At 26.6% G+C, this 11,190-nt stretch overlaps 1 long non-coding RNA gene across 1 annotated transcript; it reads right to left on the bottom strand.

Annotated features, from left to right (window-relative positions):
- Positions 1-386: 386 nt before the first annotated feature.
- On the bottom strand, positions 387-8,487 carry LOC128668625 (uncharacterized). Its single transcript, XR_008404276.1, has 3 exons — positions 8,293-8,487; positions 632-822; positions 387-551 (listed from the first exon to the last, which is right to left on the bottom strand). It is a non-coding gene; the product is annotated as an uncharacterized LOC128668625 (long non-coding RNA).
- Between the last annotated feature and the right edge of the window lie 2,703 nt (positions 8,488-11,190).

Below are 11,190 nucleotides of genomic sequence, written 5' to 3'. Positions count from 1 at the left end.
ACCATACGCTTATAAATAGTATTCGGGTCTGATCACAAAACAATAAAAATTTACATACAATCCATTCATTAAATACTTATAAGTAAATTAAATTACATTCATTCATACTTATAATTAAGACCTAAAGGGATAAAGGAAGAAAGGGAAATTAAAATAAAAGACAAACTACCCAAAACCATGCAATAAAAAGAAATCAAAAAAAAAAAAAAGCAAAACACGCAAGCACCATGCGAAAAATGCAAAAGATACATGCCACTCGAACACATTCTCACTCTATAAAAATATAAATTAAATTTTTAAATTATAAATTATTCTAATATCATTCATCACACTCACACCTGTATAAAATAATTATTTAAAACTATTTACAATTACGCTGAACTTAACTAAATAAATATAAAAAATACAAATTAAGTATAAATAATAAAAATAAATAATTAAATTAATTAAATAAATAATTGATCTTCTTCTTGGTCCTGGTCCTCCTTCTCCTGGTCTCGGTATTCCTTGGCACCCATGGATATCCTCATTCTCGTTGACTGGATCTGAAACTAAAATATATATCCCAATAGATTAAATACAGGGATACATATTTATAGAAAAAATAAAAGATTTGAGAATAAATATCCACCAGAAAAAAAATTAAAAGCAGCGGTGTGTCCTTGGCTCGGCAACACCTTGTCCTCAATGTTCAGCAACATTACTGTCCAAAAAATTATTCTGGTCCTAATAGGCCAGTCATGTCAATAGATTCCATTGGACTCTTGATTAGACACGTCATAAATGATATAGGAAAAAATCATCCATATCATAAACCTAAACCTGAAAAAAAAAAAAATTAAAAAGAAAAAAAAAGAAATTAATATCCCAATAACTTCAATAGGGTAAGGATTAAATAGGTCCCCGGAATCTTGAAAAATATACTAAAAAAAATGAGAAAATAATTATACGCCTAAACCTGAACAAAAAAAAAAAATAATTTATAAAATTTAAACGATTCATGATGAGGTTCGGTAATCTTGAGAAATCTATTTAAAAAAAATCATATTTCTAAACCTAAAAAAAATTCCTAAAAAACAAAAGAAGAAAGATAAAAAATCAACATATCGGGACGCGGTTCGCGTATCTAGTTTTTTTTTCTAAATAATAATTAAAATGCCATTAAAACTGAACTTAACTTGACTAATTGCAATAAACTAATTCATTGAAAAAAAACGTGACTCTAAAATCAATGACTCTACTTTTACAAAAATGACTCTAATCAAAGTGGCTCTACTTTCAAAAAACTACTGACTCTACTTCTAATAAAATTACGTTAAATTGAATGGCTCTACTCGTTTAAAAATGACGCGAATTAAATGACGATAAAAAAATTAAAAATGAATGAGCATTTACAATAAAATACTTAAAAGAAGTTGAAAATAAAAAAAAAAACTGACTCTAATTTAAGTGACTCGACGTTTAGAAAACTTACTCTATGCCTATTAAATAATTGCTAAATTAAATGACTCTACTTTTATAAAAAATGACTCGAATTAAATGATGATAAAAAAAAGGTGGGGATAAATGAGCATTTACATGAAATTGATTAATTGTAATCGAAACCCCTTTTGATCATATACAAAAGTCACTATAAAATCACATCGTTATGATATCATTAATAAAACCATTGCAGTCAATATTAATATCAATTGTGTAATGCGACCTGCCAGGGTCAATTACACTATCATTATAGAATGATAATGGTATTGATATTAATTATGACAGCAACAATAGTAATGATAATACCGATAACAATATGATATTTATAGATTTTCTTCGCGCATACGAGCAATGAGGATCGAAATCGATTAAAAATTAAAATTGGAAAAATTATCGCGTAACCTGACCAAATGCCAGGTCTCTATTATTAGGGAAGACGAAAACTGACTCTACTACTGCAAAAATTACTCTAATAAAAGTTACTCTATTTAAAAAAAAAAAAAAAAATGACTTTACTTTTAGAAAAATGACGCGAATTAAGTTGAAACTACTTTAAAAAAAATTGATAATAGTTCGAATGAATTTACTATTAAAAAAACTGGCTCTAGTTCGAATAAACTTAGTTTCATGAGAATAATTCTGTATTAATAAAACTGACTCTACTTCTATTAAATGAACGATAATTAAATACTACTGTTTAAAAAATGACTCGAATTGAATCACGATAAAAAAAATTAGGGGTGAATGAGCATTTACATTAAATTAATTGATTAGAATAAAAAACGTTTAGAACTGACGCTACTTAAATGAACTTATTTTAATTTAAGTGACTCTACCTTCAAAAAAACTATTGACTCTACTTCTATTAAATTGACGTTAAATTAAATGACTCTACTTTTTTAAAAATGACGCGAATTAAATGATGATAAAAAAATTAAGAATAAATGAGCATTTACAATAAAATACTTAAATAAAGTTGAAAATAAAAAAAAAACTCTAAACAAAGTGGCTCTACTTTCAAAAAACTACTGACTCTACTTCTAATAAATTGACGTTAAATTAAATGACTCTACTTTTTTAAAAATGACGCGAATTTAATGACAGTAAAAAAATTAAAAATAAATAAGCATTTACAATAAAATACTTAAATAAAGTTGAAAATAAATAAAAAACTCTAAACAAAGTGGCTCTACTTTCAAAAAACTACTGACTCTACTTCTAATAAATTGACGTTAAATTAAATGACTCTACTTTTTTAAAAATGACGCGAATTAAATGATAATAAAAAAATTAAAAATAAATGAGCATTTACAATAAAATACTTAAATAAAGTTGAAAATAAATAAAAAACTCTAAACAAAGTGGCTCTACTTTCAAAAAACTACTGACTCTACTTCTAATAAATTGACGTTAAATTAAATGACTCTACTTTTTTAAAAATGACGCGAATTAAATGATAATAAAAAAATTAAAAATAAATGAGCATTTACATTAAATTAATTAAATGAAATCAAATCCCCGCTCCGATCGTATACAAAAGTCACTATAAAATTACATCGTTACGATATCATCAATAAAACTATTGCAAACAAAATTAATATCAATTGTGTAATGTGACCTCCCAAGGCCAATTACACTATCATTATAGAATGATAATGGTATTGATATTAATTATGACAACAACAGTAGTAATGATAATACCGATAACAACATGATAATATAGATTTTCTTAGCATATACGAGCAGTGAGGATTCAAATTGATTAAAAATTGAAAAAACTATAGGGTAACCTGACCTAATGTCGGGTCTCTATTACTAAAGAAAACAAAAACTGACTTTACTCTTAAAAAAAAAATGACTCTACTTTTTTAAAAATGACGCGAATTTAATGACAATAAAAAAATTTGGAGTAAATGAGCATTTACATTAAATTAATTAATTAAAGTTAAAAATTTAAAAAACTGGCTCTAATTCAAGTGACTCTACTCTCAGAAAAATACTGATTCTACTTCTATGAAAATTGACGCTAAATTTAATGACTCGACTGTTTAAAAATTAACGCGAATTAAGTAAGGATAAAAAAAATCTTAAACGTAAATAAGCAGTTGCATAAAATTAATTCATTTAAATAAAAACTATTGAAAACTGACGCTACTCAAAATGACGCTAATTCTGTAAAAATGACTCTTATGTAAGTGACCGTAAAAAAATGACTTTAATTTGAATTTCTCTAGATTTATGAAATTGAAGTTAAAAAAAAAAAATTATTGGGGTGCGACTACGTGTGATAAAAAAAAAAGTGTGTGTGTGTGTTTTCTGTCGAAGAAAAATAAAAACTACATAATATATTGCCATCAAAACTGAACCGTATGCGTAGCATTAGGCCACCAGCCAATCGATAAATCGAATCCCCGTTTTGATCGCACACAAAAGTCACTATAAAATCACATCATTACGATATCATCAATAAAACCATTGCAGTCAATATTAATATCAATTGTGCAATGTGACCTGCCAGGGCCAATTACACTATCATTATAGAATGATAATGGTATTGATATTAATTATGACAGCAACAATAGTAATGATAACACCGATAACAACATGATAATGATAGATTTTCTTAGCGTATACGATCAATAAGGATCGACATCGATCGAACCGGAGGGTTATGCGTACCAGCCCAGAAGATCAGGATATATATTATAAAAAAAAACTAACAATTAAATAACGCGACAGCCTGACCTAGTGCCAGGGCTCTTTTATTTACGCGGAAATACTATTTGAATTAAATTAATTAAAAAAAAAAAAAAAAAACCCGATTTTTACAGTGACTCTAATCAAATTAATACTATATGCAAGCAGTGCTAACGAGTAAACTAAAGAATCTACGGCTAATTGACACCTGATTGAGTGCCAGTTGTATTTTTTAATTTAAATCTACATTTAATGAATTTAAAAAAAAAAATTGGGGTGTAGATTGGTGTGTGGAGAAAAGTCGCCGTAAGCGAGGTTGTGAGTAACCTCGACTACACGGCGACGTGTGGGGTGAGACTCGATTTCATTAAAGATGAACAGAGTCTCAGAAGGTGGTGTGTAAGTGGGAGTGTAAGAGATAAAGAAAAAAAAAGAGTTGAAGCTACAGAAAACCCAAAGCAAAATTGATTCTAATTTAAAAACCCCTGGACCAGTAACTTAAATATCTAAAAAACCGTGACGCTAATACTCGATTTAAAAAAAAAAGGGGGGTAAAGTGTGTGGTGAATGAAAGAGTAAATGAGTGGTAGAGTTACCACTCATTAAGAAGAAAGAGATGGGGTGACTCTAATTAAAAAAAAAAAACCCGAATTATTTAATTAATCTACTCCCCCGATCAGTCTAGTGACATCAAAACCCCAGTCCTATATTATTCCCCTCCTATAGTATAACTAACTTATTAACTAACGCAGCAAAAGTGACTCTAATTAATTGAATAAATAAAAAATAATAAAAAATACATATCGCTCTACAGACGCTTAAACACTTAAAAAAGAAAAGATTTGATCAGAAAAATTTTAAATGAATTGAGACCGGCACCCAAATCGCACCCGGGTACTCAAAGGGTGGGACAGAATAATTCATAAAAAATTAAAACTGATCAGGGAAAATTTCTTTTTTCAACTTTTTATCATTAAAAAAGAAAAAAAATAAATTTTTTTTTAATTTTTAATGGATAAAAAAAATATTTTATATACGCTGCTATGGTTGGCCACCCATAACAGCGTAACAATATTTTTCGCCTTTAAGATCTATAGAGCGATATATATTTTCAGACTCTAATTCGCGTGAATTTAATTCTAAATAAATTATAAGAACCAAATGTCCTTATAATCCCTAACACCCATAAACCCCCACCCAACTAAATCACTAGACCAATATCCCATTTCGCGGACAAAACCCAACGCGAATTAATTATTAATATTACAAAAAAGGGGTAAGGGTAGTGGTATAGAAAGAGAAAGAGATGAGTTAGGGAAGGGTTGGTTGACTCTAAAATTAAACGCGTGATTCTACTGAGAGAATACTCTCAACAAAAAACCTATTACTGGTCCACTAATTAATCTAATTACCCCGAATAAAAAAATTAAGAAAAAGATAAGAAATAGAAGAGAGAGAGAGAGAGTTGGGTACGCAAAATGCGTGTGTATGTGTGTGAGATGAGTAGAAAAAAATTGTGTTCAAATTATCAACAGCAGAAGGCTATTGATAACAAATCAATCTACACCCCAATGTTAAATAAAAAATAAAAATATTATAATTATTCAATTTATAAGAAATGAAAAAAAAAAAGTTTACTCGGTTAGTACTGCTTGTGATTCTAATGACTCTAATTTAAATGAATAAAAAAAAAAAAAAAAAAAAAAAAAAGGTGGCGCTAAATGTGTAAATCTAACTTTAATAAAATGTAGGTGACTCTAATTTTAAAAAGCTAATGTGTATTTTTATTTATGTATTCACACCCCAATAATAAATATATTAATTAAATTATTAAATGATGACGCGAATGTTATTGATTCTACTGATTAATACGTAAAATTAACGTGAAAGACTCGACTTTAATTATAAAAAACAGAATTAATGACAAATAACTCGACTTTCATTAAAAAAAAAACTAAATTTAATGCAAATGCTCAACTTAAATCTAAAAAAAAAATAATTATTACAAATGACGCGACTTTAATTATAAAAAAACTAAATTTAATTACGAATGACTCGACTTTTATTTAAAAAAACTAAATTTCATGTAGATGCTCGGTTTCAATCTGAAGTAAACTAAATTTAATGCAAATGACTCGACGTTATTAAGAAAAAAATAAATTTTAAATAAATGACTCGACTTTAATTTAATAAAACTAAATTTCATGTAAATGCTCGGTTGCAATCTGAAGTAAACTAAATTTAATGCAAATGACTCGAATTTTATTTAAAAAAACTGATTTAATTATGAATGACTCGACGTTAATTAAAAAAAAACTAAATTTTAAACAAATGACTCGACTTTTATTTAAAAAAACTAAATTTCCTGTAAATGCTCGGTTTCAATCTGAAGTAAACTAAATTTAATGCAAATGACTCGACGTTATTAAGAAAAAAATAAATTTTAAATAAATGACTCGACTTTAATTTAATAAAACTAAATTTCATGTAAATGCTCGGTTGCAATCTGAAGTAAACTAAATTTAATGCAAATGACTCGAATTTTATTTAAAAAAACTGATTTAATTACGAATGACTCGAAGTTAATTAAAAAAAACTGAATTTTAAACAAATGACTCGACTTTTATTTAAAAAAACTAAATTTAATTACGAATGACTCGACTTTTATTTAAAAAAACTAAATTTCATGTAAATGCTCGGTTGCAATCTGAAGTAAACTAAATTTAATGCAAATGACTCGAATTTTATTTAAAAAAACTGATTTAATTACGAATGACTCGAAGTTAATTAAAAAAAACTAAATTTTAAACAAATGACTCGACTTTTATTTAAAAAAACTAAATTTCATGTAAATGCTCGGTTTCAATCCGAAGTAAACTAAATTTAATGCAAGTGACTCGAATTTTATTTAAAAAAACTGATTTAATTACGAATGACTCGAAGTTAATTAAAAAAAACTGAATTTTAAACAAATGACTCGACTTTTATTTAAAAAAACTAAATTTCATGTAAATGCTCGGTTTCAATCCGAAGTAAACTAAATTTAATGCAAATGACTCGAATTTTATTTAAAAAAACTGATTTAATTACGAATGACTCGACGTTAATTAAAAAAAAAACTAAATTTTAAACAAATGACTCGACTTTTATTTAAAAAAACTAAATTTCATGTAAATGCTCGGTTTCAATCCGAAGTAAACTAAATTTAATGCAAATGACTCGAATTTTATTTAAAAAAACTGATTTAATTACGAATGACTCGACGTTAATTAAAAAAAACTAAATTTAATGCAAATGACTCGACTTTCATTAGAAAAAAAAAAAAATTGTAAGCAAATGACTCGACTTTTATTCAATAAAACTGAATTAATAACGAAAAACTCGACTTTCAATAAAAAAAACTGATTTAATTACGAATGACTCGACTTTTATTTAAAAAAACTAAATTTCATGTAAATGCTCGGTTTCAATCTGAAGTAAACTAAATTTAATGCAAATGACTCGAATTTTATTTAAAAAAACTGATTTAATTACGAATGACTCGACGTTAATTAAAAAAAACTAAATTTAATGCAAATGACTCGACTTTCATTAGAAAAAAAAAAAAATTGTAAGCAAATGACTCGACTTTTATTCAATAAAACTGAATTAATAACGAAAAACTCGACTTTCAATAAAAAAAACTGATTTAATTACGAATGACTCGACTTTTATTTAAAAAAACTAAATTTCATGTAAATGCTCGGTTTCAATCTGAAGTAAACTAAATTTAATGCAAATGACTCGAATTTTATTTAAAAAAACTGATTTAATTACGAATGACTCGAAGTTAATTAAAAAAAACTGAATTTTAAACAAATGACTCGACTTTTATTTAAAAAAACTAAATTTCATGTAAATGACTCGACTCTACTTAAAAAAAAAAAAAAAATAAAACTGAATTTAATTTAAATGACTCGACTTATCACGACAGGAATGAATTTAATTAAAAAAAAAAAAAAAAAAAAAAAAAGATACGGAACCGGAGATAAAAATTAAAAAGTGAAATAAAATAAATAGATAATAATGGAGAAGAGAAAAGAGAGTGACAGATAGTGAAAAACAATAACAAACCTCAACAGGGAAATAACTTTATTTCCCTGCCGAACGATGCCAGATGATCAGCTGGTAGGTTGACAACTAGCAGCTCCTTGAGGTAGGTCAGTGTTGTTCAGTCTCGTCCTTCCTTCCAGTCAAGGCGTCAGAAAGAATTTTTCATCGTTGAAATCCATTGGGAATCTATTTAAAAAATATCACTTTTTAATTAAAAAAAAATACTGTTGATTTTTGAATTTTATTATTTAGACGAAAAAATTATAAAAAAAAAAATATGATTTCAACTGGCGAAAACGCCAGTTGAAAAAAAAAAAAAAATTTAATTTTAAAACTACTAGTGACGATGTTAAGAAAAAAAAAAAAATCAACAGTATTTTTTAAAATAGTTGGACACCCCGACTACGATGTCTACACATCGGGTGTCGGGTGCCAACTGACCCTTTTGCCCCTTGTCCTTAGCCCTCTCACTTCACCCCCACTTTACCCCTCTTACTACTCACCCTGCGCAGTAGACGATTTTACTGGTATCGGATTTTTTTCTGCGCAGGTAGAGAGGGATCTCCCCCCAACTTCGACCTTACGTCCGAACTACCCCTCAACCGTGCCTACGTGACCTGACCCTCTTCCCCCGTCCCCGCGACCCCCTTGTCCAAAAAAAGCTGTTGCAACAATTTTTAAAATGAAATAATTTGATTAATTTTAATAAAATCCTTATGTTTTTTACATTAAAATGCATTGATTTTTATAAATCAATATTAATACAACCCTATTCACTAAAATTCCAGTGATTATCATGAATGCAAACACCTTTAAAAGGTGATTAAAAAGTTAAAACTATGAGAAAATGCGCTTCAATTATTATTAAATATAATTATTATGCATCTACATGTTTCATACATCTAATAAAATAACTTGCGAACAAGTCTCGAGTCTTATTTCAATCAAAATCTTTTTTTTTTTTTGTTAATTAAAATAAAGTTATTTGCATTACTTTTATTTTCTATCAACTAAATTTTTCATTTAAAAAATCTTCCGCGAGAATATGCCGCGCGTCTCTCAGTGCGCATGCGACCTTAATTGTAAACTCACCCAAAACATCAGTCGTTTCTTGAAGAAAGCAGCTGTCATAAGTTATAAAGTTAATTATTAATTCTTAATTATAAATTTCTTAGGATTTATTTAATGAACTAATTCGTGTGTCAATCAAATTGCTATTAAAATTATTAAAATAAGATTCGGATGAACATCAGTAGCCACAGTGCTGTCAACAATCTAACCTAATGTTGTTTGTCCGTAATAATAAATTTAATTAATTAAAAATATCACAGAAGTAAGTAATAATTTAACATTCAACTGATTTAAAATATATTTTTTATTGTTTTTCAATATACTCAAGTTACAGTTATTTTTTCTTTTATAAATTACATACAAATTATAATATTTATTTACTGTCTTTCTTCATCCTAATGAGTGAAAAAATATTTTATACTTTTATATTTAAATAATTAAAACACATAAATTTATTACTCGCTACTAAATATTAAATAATATTAATCTTTATTTCAGATGTACAAACAAAAAATAATAAATCAAGACATATCAATGGATATTTTTTTTAAGTAGACGTCCATTTGTACATTGCCCACTAAATCAAAGGATTTTTTTACTAAGAGACAAGAGAAAAGCTAACGGCTACTTAATTGAACACAGAGAATAATTTTATCATGTATTTTTCCAATGTGTTATACTCTTGGGTGAATAAAAAAAGTATTAAGTGAAAAAACAAGCGTTATATAACTGATGTCTACATTTATTCAGATGATGGAATTAATGTTGAAAAGTGACGATGATCAATCAAAAATTTTCTACGTTCAAGACAAGAAACTCATTTGCCTTTAGAAGTAAAAATTTATTCCGAAATATCGTGGCATATTTTTGCAAGAGATTTTTACAAAAACCAGTAAAGATCATATTCTTCTCTTCCATGAAATTAATGTATGCCGCACTCGAATGCTGATAATTTATTAAATTTATACGTTCAATTATTGATTATTAATGACTCATCTGTTCATTATTATCTCTTACCATTATTGTTATTATTACGTTAATTATTTTATTATCGATACGCACGTTTGTAAAATTGATATTAATTACTTTATTAATTAATTCAAGTGTTCGGAAAAGCAAATGAAACATAACGAATATTATTTATAAAAAAAATCTTTTACTATTTATTTTAAAAGTTTTTACGATTTATTATCTTTAAATATTATTAATTATTATCACTTATTATTGCTCGTAATCACGGGACGAGTGTAAAAAACTGTAAACTTTATAATGCTGACGATTATTATGATTAAAGTGTCAGTGGACTATAAAAAAAAGGAAAAAACGAAACGTGATCTCAATTAATCAAAGTTTATCTTTCATAAGATCACGATAATGAATTTAACGTCACGTTAACTTTGATAAAAAAATTTAAATATCAATTTATATTTTTCCTCCAATCATTCATTCTATTTATAGTTTTTTACTTGAGTTATTGAGTCATTGTAAAATAAAATCACTTTTAAGTAAATGATTACCTTAATTTAACAATAAGACAAAGTAAATTTCAAAAAATAATAAATAGCAAATAAATTCATCCAATTTATTTGCTGCTACAAAATCAAACACAATCTCTTGAAGCAGCTGTTACAATTTGTCTTTAATGTAATCTAATTTATTATTATTTTTCTCTAGATTAAGAATAGATAAAAAAATTTTAAAATGACATTAAATCAAGATTAATTATTTATTAATATACATAATTTCTTTGTAATTATAAATATAATTGCAGATATTTTTTTTCAATTAAAAAAATTGATAAATGTTTGTATTTATTATTTTTATAAAATTTATTTTAAAAAAAGTCTA

This window comes from Microplitis demolitor, chromosome 9 (genome assembly GCF_026212275.2).
Source record: "Microplitis demolitor isolate Queensland-Clemson2020A chromosome 9, iyMicDemo2.1a, whole genome shotgun sequence".
In the NCBI taxonomy this organism is placed as follows: domain Eukaryota; kingdom Metazoa; phylum Arthropoda; class Insecta; order Hymenoptera; family Braconidae; genus Microplitis; species Microplitis demolitor.
Note: the sequence above shows the minus strand (reverse complement) of the source record. Positions and strands in the feature narration are given on the sequence as shown.